The sequence below is a fragment of the Rattus norvegicus genome, chromosome 5 (assembly GCF_021556685.1).
Source record: "Rattus norvegicus strain SHRSP/BbbUtx chromosome 5, alternate assembly SHRSP_T2T, whole genome shotgun sequence".
NCBI classification, from domain to species: domain Eukaryota; kingdom Metazoa; phylum Chordata; class Mammalia; order Rodentia; family Muridae; genus Rattus; species Rattus norvegicus.
The window spans coordinates 54,990,690-55,007,547 of record NC_141538.1 but is presented as its reverse complement, the minus strand read 5'-3'; the positions used below and the strand labels follow the sequence as shown (position 1 = coordinate 55,007,547).

The 16,858-nt window shown below is 43.1% G+C and overlaps 1 protein-coding gene across 1 annotated transcript in view; it reads left to right on the top strand.

Annotated features, from left to right (window-relative positions):
• Mob3b (MOB kinase activator 3B) overlaps positions 1-16,858 on the top strand; it is a 196,130-nt gene that overhangs the window by 6,173 nt on the left and 173,099 nt on the right.

Genomic DNA, 16,858 nt, shown 5'->3' with positions numbered 1-16,858 from the left:
CAACACTGGGGAAAAAAATCATTCAACTCATATCAAAGACATAATGATTCTGTATATATATATATATATATATATATATATATATATATATATATATATATATATATGATTTTGTAGTCAAATTTCTATCGTAATTGAATTAGTCATTAACCAAATGACTGTGATTACTCATGACTAGGTCACTAGCAATAACATAATTTATTTAGTTTTCTCCAGTCTTGACAAATTAAGCTTCTTTGTCTAGAACTATCTTTCTCCCTTTCTTTCTTTCTTTCTTTCTTTCTTTCTTTCTTTCTTTCTTTCTTTCTTTCTTTCTTTTTTCCTTTTGTGTGTGATGTGTTGTTGTTGTTGTTGTATTTGTTGTTTTCTTAACTCTTCTGGATCTCAAAGAGAACGATGAGCCTAGTTTGTCAACTTAGCATAGCTTTAGCAAGTGCAGGGTGAAGCTGGTGTGGTTTTCTTTTGACCCTGGAGGTTAATACTTCACAGCTATTCTTTCCTTTCATTAGACTTATCTCCGGGTCACCTTTCATGTTCCTAAATCTTAGCAGTCCTCTGCTGGGTTGTATATTTAAGTAATTTTTCTCCTTGATTAGTTTCTCTATTGGAGTTTCATGCAGTTTCTTTTTTATACAGTTTAGATATAGATTTAGATTAGATATAGTACTTAAAAAACATTTACCTCATTGTTTTTCCATACTGGGTCGTTCTGGAATCTGTGATGTATTTTGTTCTTCACCCATAAGGCATTTGGGTAGAAGGTCACCCATTTCAGCCAGCTAAATCATACCTAGGTTGCTATGACGACGCTAGCATGGTTGTCTACCATAGATGATGCTATAATAATTTTTGGATAATGGTCTTATCAAATGGATTCCTTTTTTTAAAAAAAAAAGTAAATTAGCATGACTTTCAAAGACCTGAGTTTATTGTTAATAAGTTATTGTTAATAAGAAAGGAAATCAATGGATTTCAAATGGTATTTTATTGACGAGTTAGTCATGCAACAATAGCAGACTATGATTGAAAATTAGACTTAAAAATTCTTCCTAATCATTTGGTTGCCTCAAAAGCTGATTGTGAGCGGCTTTCTTAAACTCTGGGTTATTATGGGCTGGCTTCTTGAAAACGGGAAATATTGCAAATACTCCTGTATACTTAATCTCCATAAAATTCTACTCTCACAGTTTCTCTGCCTGGCTGATTGTCAAAAACAAAATCGGGAAAGGAGTCTCTTTTATATGAGATTATACCTTGATTTCGATCATTTGATTGACACAGGTGACAAAATGGCGACTCTGAGCAAAATCTTTCACCATGTGCATAAGCATGGTCTTTGACTCAGTAATCCTGACTCTTAGAGCGTCTCCAGCCTGTCACCCAAAGAACAATAATAGCATGAAAGATTTGAAAGACAAGGCCATAAGCATTCATTCGGTCTAGTAAAGCCTCTGTGCAAGATTTCTGCACAAGCATTAAAACTTATGTGTGGGGGGGCTGGAGAGATGGCTCAGTGATTAAGAGTGCTGACTGCTCTTCCAGAGGTCCTGAGTTCAAATCCCAGCAACCACATGGTGGCTCACAACCATCTGTAATGGGATCTGATGCCCTCTTCTGGTGTGTCTGAAGATAGCTACAGTGTACTTATATATAATAAATAAATAAACCTTTAAACAAAACAAACAAAAAAAAGCATTTAAAAAAAATAAAGAGGGGCTGGAGAGATGGCTCAGTGGTTGAGAGCACCGACTGCTCTTCCCGAGGTCCTGAGTTCAAATCCCAGCAACCACATGGTGGCTCACAACCATCTGTGATGAGATCTGATGCCCTCTTCTGGTGTGTCTGAAGACAGCTACAGTGTGCTCATATATATAATAAATAAATAAAATATTTAAAAAAAATAAAGAAAAAACTTATGTGTGGGAATATATTTGGTTACTTGGCTGACTATATTTTGTTTCTTAAAAGAAGCTTTCTAGGTAAGATGGAGTCCATTTTTGTTAAATGTGGGCATTTGCACAGAAAGAAAAGAATATATATATATATATTGTGTGTGTGTACACATATATATGTGTGTGTATACATATATATCCCAAGAGCTTTGAGTCTTATCTCTGGATTGGAAAAATTAGTAATTTTTATTCTCCTATTTTATTAAGTTTTCGGTGGTAAGCAACTGTTTTCTTACTTAAAAAGTCAAAGACTTTAAGAGAAACTAAAGTTATAAAAGAAGAGTGTTGTATATGTAAAACAGAATCAATAAACTTAAACATCTCCACTTAAAAAGTAAATGTGAATTTCCCTAAGTCTCGGTTCCTGGTCGGATGCCATGAACAATGTAGAATTATGCCGGAGCTAAGTGTACTGATCGCGTAGCTTTTCATACAAGAACACATTCATGCACACCTACAAACATTTGGGATCACACACATGCACCTCCGAGGGCCATGTCTTCTTACACAGCTCATACATACACTTTCTACCTAAGCCTTCCAGGTTGAGGCGTTCCAGTGGAGCTGCCTGCCATTTTGGTCTTTCATGATGCCTTGTCTTCCTTAATTAAATGTTTTTGTAGTAAATGATTGTATGAGCGTTGATCTCTAATTTAAACCATTCCTTTCCAAGCACTCCCGTCCATTCTGCTGAGTGTACTTCCCACTTACAGGACAGTTCAGGCTCCGTGCAGTTGCCTTGCTACCTTAAGACGTTTCTTCTCACAGGTGAAGAAGATTGCAATGGATGAGGTTGTTCCTGTGTTTCCTTTCCACGATGAGTGGCTTTCTTTTTCTTTTTTTTTTTTTTTTCAGTTACTACTGTACTTTATTGTGTTCAACCAAATCACCATGTTACAAAAATAGCAAGCTGCCATAATAAAAAATAAGGCTCCTCTATCCAGCACCAGATAGCATCATTTTACTTTCAAGCCTAGAAATTGCACACTTGTATTTAAACCACCCGAAGATGAGGATTGAGAGTTCATCTTGGTGGATTTTTCCTTTGATGAATAGGAAGTGTCCTTCCTTATCTTTTTTTTGATGACTTTTAATTGAAAATTGATTTTATTTGATATTAGAATGGCTACTCCAGCTTGCTTCTTCTGACCATTTGCTTGGAAAGTTGTTTTCCAGCCTTTCACTCTGAGGTAGTGTCTGTCTTTGTCTCTGAGGTGTGTTTCCTGTAGGCAGCAGAATGCAGGGTCCTCACTGCGTATCCAGTTTGTTAATCTATGTCTTTTTATTGGGGAGTTGAGGCCATTGATGTTGAGAGATATTAAGGAATAGTGATTATTGCTTCCCGTTATATTCATATTTGGATGTGAGGTTATGTTTGTGTGCTTTCATTCTCTTTGTTTTGTTGCCAAGACGATTAGTTTCTTGCTTCTTCTAGGGTATAGCTTGCCTCCTTATGTTGGGCTTTACCATTTATTATCCTTTGTAGTGCTGGATTTGTAGAAAGATATTGTGTAAATTTGGTTTTGTCATGGAATATCTTGGTTTCTCCATCTATGTTAATTGAAAGTTTTGCAGGATACAGTAACCTGGGCTGGCATTTGTGTTCTCTTAGGGTCTGTATGACATCTGTCCAGGATCTTCTGGCCTTCATAGTTTCTGGCGAAAAGTCTGGTGTGATTCTGATAGGTCTGCCTTTATATGTTACTTGACCTTTTTCCCTTACTGCTTTTAAAATTCTTTCTTTATTTTGTGCGTTTGGCGTTTTGACTATTATGTGACGGGAGGTGTTTCTTTTCTGGTCCAATCTATTTGGAGTTCTGTAGGCTTCTTGTATGCCTATGGGTATCTCTTTTTTTAGATTAGGGAAGTTTTCTTCTATGATTTTGTTGAAGATATTTACTGGTCCTTTGAGCTGGGAGTCTTCACTCTCTTCTATACCTATTATCCTTAGGTTTGATCTTCTCATTGAGTCCTGGATTTCCTGTATGTTTTGGACCAGTATCTTTTTCTGCTTTACATTATCTTTGACAGTTGAGTCAATGATTTCTATGGAATCTTGTGCTCCCGAGATTCTCTCTTCCATCTCTTGTATTCTGTTGGTGAAGCTTGTATCTACAGCTCCTTGTCTTTTCTTTTGATTTTCTATGTCCAGGGTTGTTTCCATGTGTTCTTTCTTGATTGCTTCTATTTCCATTTTTAATTCCTTCAACTGTTTGATTGTGTTTTCCTGGAATTCTTTCAGGGATTTTTGTGTCTCCTCTCTATGGGTTTCTACTTGTTTATTTATGTTTTCCTGGAATTCTTTCAGGCATTTTTGCGATTCCTCTCTGTAGGCTTCTACTTGTTCTCTAAGGGAGTTCTTTATGTCTTTCTTGAAGTCCTCCAGCATCATGATCAAATATGATTTTGAAACTAGCTCTTGCTTTTCTGGTGTGTTTGGATATTCCATGTTTATTTTGGTGGGAGAATTGGGCTCCGATGATGCCATGTAGTCTTGGTTTCTGTTGCTTGGGTTCCTTCGCTTGCCTCTCGCCATCAGATTATCTCTAGTGTTACTTTGTTCTGCTATTTCTGACAGTGGCTAGACTGTCCTATAAGCCTGTGTGTCAGGAGTGCTGTAGACCTGTTTTCCTGTTTTCTTTCAGCCAGTTATGGGGACAGAGTGTTCTGCTTTCAGGCATGTAGTTTTTCCTATCTACAGGTCTTCAGCTGTTCCTGTGGGCCTGTGTCTTGAGTTCACCAGGCAGGTTTCTTGCAGGGGAAAAGTTGGTCCTACCTGTGGTTCCAAGGCTCAAGTTTGCTCGTGGGGTACTGCCTAAGTCCTCTCCGCGGCGGCAGCAACCGGGAAGATCTGCGCAGCTCTTTCCGGGAGCCTCCGTGCACCAGGGTTCCAGATGGTGTTTGGTGTTTTCCTCTGGCGTCTGGACGTGCGCAGAGTGCAGTCTCTTCTGGCCTCCCAGGCGCGCCCGCCTCTCTGAAGGTTCAGCTCTCCCTCCCACGGGATTTGGGTGCAGAGAACTGTTTATCCGGTCTGTTTCCTTCAGGTTCCGGCGGTGTCTCAGGCGCAGGGATCCTGCCGCTCCTGGGCCCTCCCCTACGGGAACCCAGAGGCCTTATACAGTTGCCTCTTAGGCCAGGGATGTGGGCAGGGGTGGGCAGTGTTGGTGGTCTCCTCCGCTCTGCAGCCTCAGGAGTGCCCACCTGACCAGGCAGTGAGGTCTCTCTCCCACGGGGTTTGGGAGCAGAGAGCTGCTGCGGGCCGGGATCCATGGGTGATGAGTGGCTTTCTTATTAGAGAAGCTCACAGTCCGCTAATCTTCTCCTTTGCTCATAGCTTATTTATCAACACTTCCTTCTAAGTGTTTGTCACCTATGACTCATGACCCAGGTCCTGTAGAAGGAGGAATACAATGTACTACTTGATGTCAAGGAACTTAAAATTACAGACTTGTAATTGTGGGTGGGCCTCAGTCTCCAGGTGCTTTAAAATAGTAATTTGTGCTAATACTGACAGTATTCGTGACAAAGGAGGCGAGGTAGTTGGCATGCATGGTCGCCTCTCTCTGGCCGTTAGCACTGCCTGATTTAGCTAATAAATCTACATCCATTGACCTCAGACCCAAATTTAACTTGCTCTCTTTATCTGACCTGGCAATCTCACTGACCGTGAGAGCTCCCCCTGATCTCTGATGGAGTCAAAGAGGGCACTCCCTCTTCTAGAAGCTTTTCCTTCGCCTTCCCGCCATCTCCTGAGAGTGGCATTCAGCTTCATTTCTCAATGCTGGCATCGCTTATGGACAGATACAAAGAGGATGCAGGTGAACACACACGCATACACTCACATCTACTTACACAGCTCATAGACTTTCTACCTAAGTAATTGCCGGTTACTCTAACTAGAAACATTATTGGATCATTTCTTACTTGTTTAGGCCATCCGAATCTACCTCAGAATCCTGACATTGAGAAAACATTTCCCTTTTCTTACACACATCTGTCTCAGCTGTCTGTCATTAGCAGGATGTGCATTGATATACGGGCTCATGCCCATGCTACTTATTTCCTACCATGCTCCGAGGTAGTTTACATGCGTGTAGTGTTGTTTTCATTAGAACGGACACAATCAACAGGGGCTACCCTGTAATCAGATAACGTGTGCAGTCCCCGAAGATTCTAAAGCTAACACTAATGAGCAAACTGGAATTTATCTGACAAAATGGAGACAAACTAGTTTGTATTTACCTCAGTAGCACATGGGATTGACAGCGAAGATTTCTTGCATCCTATGAAAGAACAAGTTTCCGGTCCTGGTAACTTGTTGGCCATCTTTGTTACCCCCTTAGGTCAGAGTGGGTCTTTTCAGTTGTGCTGTTTTAGAGGTAACTTAAGCCCAAAGGCAGTGTGTTTCCTTAACACTGAGACCTGGCTTTGCAGTGTGGCCATACCAGAGCAGCCCTAAGAGCTCTGCCAGATCGTCGCCATTGCTTCCCTTCCTGGTTAGCTCCTCACAGGATCCTCTGTCCCCTCCTGATTGTGTCCTTACCCAAGTGTAAGGGATCAACAACTAGACCAGTCATGATGTTGGCACATTCAGTTCCCCTTCAGGGAAGGCGAGGCCAGAAAGCAAAGGCCACCTCTCAGCTGGCGTTTCATCATGCTCCCCCTTCCCCATGGCAGCAGTAGTTATCAGTCTGCTTGGTGGCCTTTTTGATGTCTTCCTCCTGTCAAAACACAGATCCAGGATGGCAGGTACACCAGTGGGTTTGTTGGTTGCTGCCCTTTAGAGCAGCCTGTAGAAACCACAGAAACTGTGAGCTCCGGACCTCTACAGACGGTGAAAGGAGACCTTGTGTTTCTTAAATCACTAAAACAGGGGTTGGGGATTTAGCTGAGTGGTAGAGTGCTTGCCTAGGAAGCGCAAGGCCTTGGGTTTGGTCCCCAGCTCCGAAAAAAAGAACCAAAAAAAAAAAAAAATCACTAAAACAGGCTTATCAATATTGTGATGGCGTTGACATTTTATCTTTGGTTTCCCTGTTTTTCTTTTCTTTTTTTTTTTCTTGGTTCTTTTTTTTTTCGGAGCTGGGGACCGAACCCAGGGCCTTGCGCTTCCTAGGTAAGCGCTCTACCACTGAGCTAAATCCCCAGCCCCCTGACATTTTATCTTTGGAAGTCTGCCTCTAGAACTATATGATTTTTATCTACAGGGTAATGGTTTTCAAAATATAGGTTGAAAGTTCTTCACGAAGATGAGACCCAGAAGAGATAGTTCACCAGGTCTGACCTGCGGTAGATCTCAGCACCTTGTATGGCACCTGACACATAGTAAATGCCCAGTTACTATCTGTTGGGTGACTAAGTAAAGATAGCAAAGCCGTGTCCTGATGATCGGGTGTTAGGCCTTGGTTTCCTCTTTACTCAGGGTTGGGGAGGAGAAGTTGTTGTTGTGAGTAATTGAGGAATTCACAGAATGATAGAAGGCAACCCAAGTGTCTATTGCTATTTTTGATGCTTCTTCTTTGAACAGCCCAAGGCCAATTAAGTCATAAGCACTTTTGTTAACTCCGGTGATATCTTGGGTTCATATTTTTGGGTTGATTCATGTCTTACTCTTCAGACTAGAAATGTGACTTCCACGGTCTTGTAATCATGACACCAACTGTTTGTGGAATAAAAGCAGGCGTGGGATTTCCTATGTTTCTATGTTTCTCAAGTCTGCTCGGATAGCAACTTGTATGAGCAAAGCGCAAAAGACCTTTCCCCCAGTTCTCCAAGTCTTTGTATTAGCGTTAGCAGTAGGGATCGTTTATCCTATCACCTGGGAGGCTCTTTAGACTTATCAACACCAGTTCCCTTTTTGCAGCTTTGCCGAAGACTACTCGTTATTACAACTTCCTGCACAAAAAACGATCTGAATGTTTAAAAACGAGCCTTAACAAAAGAAATTTATCACGGTTGGATTCCTGTATAATTAAATACACATGCACCGTTGAGGAAGACTCTGTTGACTTAGGGGTTGTCACAATAGCTTCCATTTACCTCTTCACTCTCCTGTTGTCTTTTCTGGGGCATTTTGCCCTGGAGTGGTAGTAAGACTTTCAGAGGACTGTGGTGAAATGTCACCTACCAGGTGGTGGGTCCCGGCGGATGAGGGCGTACATCGGAGTGTGCTAGTAGTTGAGGAGAACCACCGACGACGACAACGACGACGGTAGAGTGAGTAACAGATGAGACAGAATGATTCTTGGTCCACAGACGAGGCACTATCCTCTCTTAATCACGGTTGGCTTGCTTGTGGTCACGTTTCTTGCCGTTAGTGAAGAGCAGAGAACAGGCGTTGTAGAAAACCTTCAGATCGGTAAAGGCCTGACTCATCTGATGCAAATCACACAACTCCTTATTTCCATTGCAGTGAAACTGGGAGTAGTGTCTGGGGATGATCTGGTCCCAGCAAAGAGTGAGGAAGGGAGCCTTTTCTTCCTGTCAACACTGACCTGAAGTAGCCTTGAAGTACAGACTCTCTTAGACATGGAATATATCAACGGAGGGGGAATTTAGACATAAACCATCGAGGCGGAAGGGGGTGAAGCGACTGGCTTAAGGTCACAGAGCTATTGAGGGGTCAAGTGGGGCTGAGTCAAGCCATCTTCACCTCGACTTTTTCAACCTAAGTTTCCCATGGTTCTGTGAAAAGCTCCTTCCCTTCTGCCTCTGGACATAGGGGCATCCCTCCCATGGGTAAACAAATGATTACCCAGGTTATCCCTGTTACAACCCAAGCTCCTTTGACTGTCACACGGGTATTCTCCATTCTGGGAAGAAACCTTTTCTTAATAGAAGCTGAATTAGGCCTAAGACGCCCACTGTTCTAGAAACTTATTTTGAATTGTACAAATTAAGACTCCCATTTCCCAGACTACGGGACCTGATGATGTCAACTTTATGAGAAACAACACAAACATCAGTTTAGGCCCAAGGTCTGAAAGAAATGGCTTAAAGGGGTGGCCTGAGAAATGCCAGACTTCATTCCATACGTGGAATTCACTTATTTGCTTTTTTTTTCTTTTTTTCCTTATTGTATGAAAGTATAACACCAGATACATCAAGTTACATATACATGTATTTCATTATGCTTGCCTTATGCATTGAGCACATAGCATACATAAATGTTTAATGGGTGGATGAGTATATTATAGTATTTTAACTCAAGTATATGTTAAATTAAACCCCAGATCATTCTAATAGCTACATTACCATCCGAACCGTGTGACTCTGAGTAAATCACCAGAACTGTGTGCGTTGTAACAAGGGAGTGGTGAGTGTTTGCTAGAGGAAAGTATGCCCACATTAGCTATGGTGCTCACAGTCTGATAACGGAAGCAGAGAGATTGTCTTTCCATGTAATCTGTACAGGTATTAACAGTAATAGAAGATTCCAATAATTTAGCAATTACTAAGCCCTAACATTTTACTGTCTTGTTTGCTTGTTTTCTACTTTAGTTGGTGGTGGTCCTGGGAACCTAACCTGGGGCTTTGTGCTTCCTAGGCAGGCACTCAACCACTGAGCTATAGCCCCGGCTCTTTACCCAGTTTTTTAAAAAATTGTCACAGCCATTATACAACTTAGGTCTATTGCCCTCAATTTAAAAGGACGAAAATGGGAGATTTGAAATGCTGAGCAAAGGACCCAAGGTCACAGGAGCAGAAACCCACCCACCAAACCAGAGAAAAGTAATTAAGGGGAGCTGGAGAGATGGCTCAGTGGTTAAGAGCACTGGCTGCCCTTTCTAGAGGACCCAGGTTCAATTCCCAGCACCAACATGACAGCTTACAACTATTTGTAACTACAGTTCCAGGGGATCTGACACCTCACACAGACAGACATGTAGGCAAAGCCTCAATGAATATAAAAATAACAAATAAATAGTTTTTAAAAAGTAATTAAAGAAACCAGATTTGAGGGAAAATAAGAGGATGTCTAGGATATAACCAGAATACATGAGCACACGAGCCACGGTGTCCAATGCCAATTATTGCAGAGTTCGAAATTTGTCCCTGGACTTTCCAAAACAAAGAGAAAATATAACATAATCTGTTAAAATGTTCACAGTATCTCAAATGAAAAGAAGCAGCAAGCCTGTGCTCAGTAGAAGCCAAAACTTTCCCCTGGTGCGGCTTTCTGGCAGGAATGTTCCCTGAGGCCTTCCAGAGAGCACGCTGGAGCTGGTCCTTGAACCTTTGCTCTGTGCAGACTGGTGTCTCTGCCAGCTCCCCAGCAGACACTGTACAGGGCCTCAGTGCTTCCTCTCATGTTCGGCTGTAGAAGAGAGCTCAGCAGTTGGCTAGGCCAGGGAAGCATTTTTTCCTCATCTGAAGTAGGGAAAAGTGCACTCACACCCTGGCACGCTCAGGGCACTTAGTGTGCAGAGACTACCCTTCCATTTCCAGAGCCCGATCCAAGCCTGCGTTTCCCATTAGAGGCACCAGGGACTGTGGAGGAAATAGTTTGTAGGCACCAGTCTCTACCATTTAGTCAGACCTAGAAAACAGGCTACTCTGTCAGTGACCTGGAGGACCATAAACAGAGCTGAAATGCATCCTGGACTTCCATGTCACCTTGGGTTTGATGTGAATACTGCCTTCTAAGGGAGTTCCATTGTGCAACAATCTCTCTCTCTCTCTCTCTCTCTCTCTCTCTCTCTCTCTCTCTCTCTCTCTCTCATAGTTTTGGTTGTGAGCCTAGCCTTTAACAGCTGAGCCATCTCTCCAACCCTGTCCTCTTTCTCTCCCTCCCTTTCTCCTTCTCTCCCTCCTACTCCCTCTCTCTCTCAGAGTTTCTTTACAAGTTGCATGCCTTAAAGTTTAAAGTCAGGGGCTGGAGAGATGGCTCAGTGGCTAGGGGTACTGTCTGCTCTTCCAGTGGTTCTGAGTTCAATTCCCAGCCCACATGGTAGCTCACAACCATCTGTAATGGGATCCAATGCCCTCTTCCATTCTGTCTGAAAAATACTCACATACATAAAATAAATAAATCTTTTTCTTTTTAAAGTTCAAAGTTAAGGCAACTTCATGTCTCCAAATACTACAACTAATTAAATTTTGACACACATCTCCAGATTACCAAATTTGTATTTTTGTTGTTGTTGTTGTTAAGAGTAAAACTCAGAAAAAAAAGAAAAAGGAATAAAACTCGGTGTGCAAAGGGCCATATGAATGGCTTCAGACATTTTCTGTTCCCAGGCGACATGCCATTCAGTTGGGCTTTCCCTGTTCAGCCAGACAGGGCAGTGACAGTCATTGCTAAATAGGGTGATACAGCTTTTCCTGGATTATCTCATGTGCTAGGTCATCAAGGTTGAAAATATGTATCGCACGCATATCATTTATCCATCGATCCTTCTCTGAGAGTGTTGAAGGGGAAAGGGTGCTGGCCGAAGGCTCATGTCATCATGCATACCCCGGATGTTAAACTGTAAGGATAACATACGGCTTTATAAATTTTATGAATGAACTCAGCAGGGTAAGAGGATAACCGGGTGAAGAATGGGTAATCTGAGGACCAAAGAGATACGTGCTAGCCATGGAGAGAGCTGAAAGGAAAGCATGTGGGGCAAGGAGGACAGGAAGCTTAAATACATCGGGGAAAGAAGTTGGGATATTTGAAGAAAGGAGAGAAGATGAGGTGGGGGGAGGAAGGAAATGGAGCAGGTACCAGGATGGGTTCTGTTGTGTGGGGCATGGCAGGCCAAACGCAGTTCATGTTTTTCTGTAAGACTGATGAAAATACGTGGAAGGAATTCTGAGCAGGAGACCTGAGCAGGCATGGCGTGGAAAGCATTTTAGAGAGATAATTTGGGGGGCTGAGTGAGGATACTTGTGAGCAGATGTGGGAGAGAGGATGGTTAACTGAACAGATGTGGCGCCAGGTGAGCTCCCAGGGGTTCAGGTAAAGGTAGGAGCAGTGGTGGAAAGAGAAAGGCTTGAGGAGTATTTTCAGTAAGTTGCCACTGATGTATTTGGTCCAAGCAACTTCTGTGATCACCAGAAGGGCTATACATTATTATCATCCCTATGGTGATCAGTTAGCATGACTGCTTTTTAATAGTCAGAAAAAGTAGCATTCACTTTAACTGTGAATCAGTCTTTAACTGGATGAGCTTAAGTTACATTTGATGCCTAACACCTTAGGACTTACATTTCTTCATGTTTGACTTCAGGCTTCAGTGCCTGATAATAGCCTTGGTGTAGTTCTTAAGTATAGACAGCACCAGTGTATGTTCTTGTATATTTTAATATTTAAATAAGATGTTTCAGCTATAATTAAGTCATGGATAGTACCTTACGATCAAATCATAATGGAATGTAATCACAAAATTAAGAAGTCATATAATTGGTTAAGAACATGATACTGGGCTGGAGAGAGAGAGCCTAGCAGTTATGAGCCCTGGTTGCTCCTCCAGAGGATACGGATTAGACTCTCAGTGTCCACATGGATGCTCACAGCTGTACGTCTGTAACTCCAGTTGCAGGAGATCCATTGCCTCTTCTGGCCTCCTCAGTCGCCAGGCATACACGTGGTGCACAGACATACGTGGAGGCAAACATTCAACCACACTAAGTAAACAAAGGTCTTAAAAGAAAACGATCCTTGTTATTAAATATAAATGAGTATATCTAACGACGTCCATTTTCTCCAATCTGATTGTAAAAGAAAAACCTCAGGACTGTCTCTAAAGTAACCCTCTAACTCACACTATGCTCTCATGACACACGCTGCTCAGTGGGGTGGGACAGGATCACCATTTTCCTGACGTTACACTGCCGCAGCTTTCCTTGAGTCACAGAGACGTCAACTGAAATGCTATTTCCATATTTTATGAGCGAGCTTTTGTTGTTCTCCTAAGCTTTTGGTATCTTGTATGGGTTAAGTAAAGTAAAACCCAGTCTACAGGGGCTGGAGAGATGTCTCTGTGGTAAAAGTACCTATTCTTGCAGAGGACCCCAGTTCAGCTGGCAGCACCCACATGGTGGCTCGCAGCCACCTGTAATTCCACTTCCAAGGCATCTGATGTTCAAGGGCACCAGGCACTTACCTGAGGCTCATTCCAATGTACGAGCAAGACATTCATAAACATAAAGGGAAAGTAAGCAAACCTGAAAGTAAATAAGTAAATCCTGGCCTACAGTGAAACCTAAGCCTTAGAGCTTCTGTTATGGGCAGCGATCTGGTTTGGCGTGGTGATTATTTTTATATCTAATCTTATGACATTCTGCACAGTGGACTCCAATACTAGCTACTATAAAAAAAATAAACAACCAACCAAACAAACAAACCAAACAAACAAACAAAGCACCACTAACAAACAAACCGCTGACGTGAAGAGTGGTTCAGACCCTGCAGTAGCGGTTCGAGCTTGTGCGAGGTTTTGAGCAAGGAGCTGAGTTGTAGCTGGCTCTCCTCCAAGCGGTGGTCACACATGCAGAGCTGCTCTGTCTCCTTACACGGTGCACAAGTTTTGCCTGTCAAGCTGAAGGGAAAGGCAGCGTAGGTGAGTGTACGTGGCAGGGCTAGACGAGTTAGACTCAGACAGTATGTATCGCTGCAGTCATATCCCCTTGGCTGGAACTTATGGCTAAGTGCAAGGGCTTCAGGAAATGCAGTCACCTGCATGGGGAAGGCAGACAGAAGCTTGGTGAGCTGTTAGCTCGGTGAGCTGTTAGCTCACCTCTACCAATGCCTGCAGTCAAAAGGTGTGGACAGCGTCATGAATCCATCCAGGTTTGGGGTGGCATGAGGGGCACACGGCAGACACCCAATACGGTTTTGGAAAAGTGCACTTGGTGAGAATTGGAGTTGTTGGACATGGACAACCTTCTAGTGGGGGTGCTTTTCCTTTTCACAAAAGGCAGAAAAAAATACTATTGAAATAAAAGATTCAAGTCTACACAAATAAGTATAAAGGATTACCTTGCCACCAAAAAGAAACAAATAAAAAAGAAAGGAAGAAAGAAAGAAATAGAAAATGGGGGGAGGGGTATGCTTTCATTATTAAGGAATTGATTTGAATTAAAAAACAAAGTAAAAGTGCTACCACTTGCTTTCTTTACAATACAAGCCCATATGTAGGTTAGGTAACTAAGTTGTCGTGTGTGTGTGTGTGTGTGTGTACGTACATGTATATATTCAAAATATGAAAGCATACTTTACTTTGTCAGTTTAAATAATAAAGTTACTAACAAGAAAGGAAAGGGGAGAGAGTGAGGGAGAGGGGAGAGAGGGAGAGGGGGGGAAGAGAGAGAGAGGGAAGGGGCAGAGGGAGAGGGAGGTGAGGGAGAGGGAGAAGGGAAACCGTGGTAGGCTCCACAGCCGTGTGGCTTATGCACAAGGCCTGGCTGGGTTTGACACCCAGCAAGCACAGTCGGAAAGAGAGGTAGGAGCAGTGTACAGGATGGTTTTACATCACTTTGGCATATGCTATAGTCATCTGAGAGGAGGGGACCTCAATTGAGAAAATGACTCCATGAGATCGCAGTACCCAAAAGCCTGTGGAGCATTTTCTTAATTAATTTTTGAAGAGCCCAGTCAACGGTGAGTGGGGTCATCCCTGGGTAGGTGGTCCTGGGTTCTGTAAGAAACCAGTCTGAGCACAGGCATGGGGAGAAAGCCAGTAAGTGGCACCCCTCCATGGCCTCTGTACCAGCCCCCCTGCCTCGGAGTTTCTGCCTTGCTTGAGCTCCCGTCCTGATTTCTTCAGTAACAAACAGTGATGTGGAAGTGTGAGCAGGATAAACCCTTTTCTCCCCAGGTCGCCATTGGCCATGGAGTTTCATCCTAGCAATAGTTACCCTGACTAAGCCAGGTGGGCAGGACTGAGCAACCCCTTCCATAACATTCTCCTTAGCAGTCTGGCACTCAGACACAGTGCTGCTAGTGTGCATGCATTATCTCACACACACACACACACACACACACACACACACACACGCACGCACACATGTGCGTGCACACACACACACGCGTGTGCACACACAGTGTATATATATATGTATACAAGATACACACGCAGTATATATATGTGTATATATATATATATGATGCATATTTCAATAGTTGAAGAATCACAGATGTAAAAGGTTGCATAACTTGGCAACAGTCACACAAAACTAGTCTGTGTGGTTTTTTCCGTCAAGCCGTTGTTCTTTAAGTAAAAATGTCTTCAATGTGTCATGCTTTGTTTTTATTTAATAAAAAGAAAATTGTCGGGGTTGGGGGTTTAGCTCAGTGGTAGAGCGCTTGCCTAGCAAGCGCAAGGCCCTGGGTTCGGTCCCCAGCTCCGGAAAAAAAAAAAAAAAAAAAAAAAGAAAATTGTCACCTAGTACCATGACAACCCTCACCTGTCAAAAACAATATTTTTGTAAGGATTTTACAGTCTTCCTGGCTTAGACTGCATGAGTTAAATGCATGGATCCTGTTCTCTCTGCAGTGTAGGGCCTTTTCTCAGGAGCAGTGAGACACTGGAACCTGCCACAAAGACCCAGCCCGCGGCATGTGAGACCTCTCATGCATGGTTCCAAGGAGTGGCAGGGATCACGTCTGCCTTCCGTGACAGGTGAGGCGGGCCACGACTAGGTCTGTGAAGGTCTCTGCACTGAGTGGCAAGGAATTCAGGCATCCTGCTACAGAGATCAGCTGTGGGTAGGCCCAGAAGCATCCTGTAATTAAAATGGGGGAGGGCGTACTGTTGTTTTTCTTCCTTCCTCTCCCTCCCCCCACTTCCTTCTTTCCTCCCCTCTTCTCTCTCTCTTTGCCCACTGGGTTTTGTTATGGGTTTTCATGCACATCTTGTTTTTGTTGAACCTTATCCCCCATTCCCTTCTCTCAAGCCCCGCCCCTCCCTGCTTGTCCCCCACCTCCACTTTCCTGTTCCATCACCCCCTCTGCTCTCCTCACGTCCTTTAAGATCGCTTTCACCTTCCGTGGTCCATTTTGTAGTTTCAGGACCTGTACCCATCCAAATACACACAGAGAAAACGAGAACCTAGAATCTTCATATAGAAAACACGTGGCCTTTTGACTTTTCGGAGTCTAGAATATTTTTGCTTAATAGAATGATTTTTTTTAGTTCCTTCCATTTTCCAGCAAATCGGTAATTTCATTTTTCTTTATGGCTGAATAACATTTCGCCGTGTAGATTTTCACTCTCCAGAGGTCTGTCGATGGATGGTGGGCTGCTCTGGTGTCCTGCACACTGTGACTAATGCAGCGCCAAGCACAGATGTGTGTCTATGATAGAACTTTGGATATATGCCCGGAAGCTAAGTCAAGACAGTAGCTGCACGTTCTCTTCTTTGAGATCCCTCAACACTGGTTTCCATACTGGCTACACCAGTTCTTTCTCCTCACCTTTTCTCAAGATCCGCTGTCATTTGCTTTCCTTTCCCCATTTTACTTTGTTTTTTTGAAACTGTGTGATGGTGTGGAGGAGGTCAGCGGTCGGAGTTAAAACACATCAGCATCACAGGCCGTTGTGATGTTCCCCCTGTTAGTGCTGGGAACTGAACTCAGGTCTTTGGAAGGAGCCATGCACACTCTAACCACTCAGCAATCTTTCCAATCTCGTTTGCTCTCCCCATGGTGCCCCCTCTAACACAGGCGTGTGGAAAGGGTGGGGTGTCGAGAGAGTTTTCCCGTGCGTTTCTCTCAGCTAAGACTCTGGAAGCTATTCCGTAGTTATTTGTGTTTCATCTTTCGAGAACTCTGCTCGTTTCCCAAACCCATTGTTGACTTGAAGATTTAGGTACTTTGCTGCGTTGTTTAATTCTGGCGGTTCTTCCAGATATTAATGCTCCTTTGAAACAAAGCAGGCCAAGATGTTTCCCTATCCTGCAGGCCATCCTCTCGCCATGCT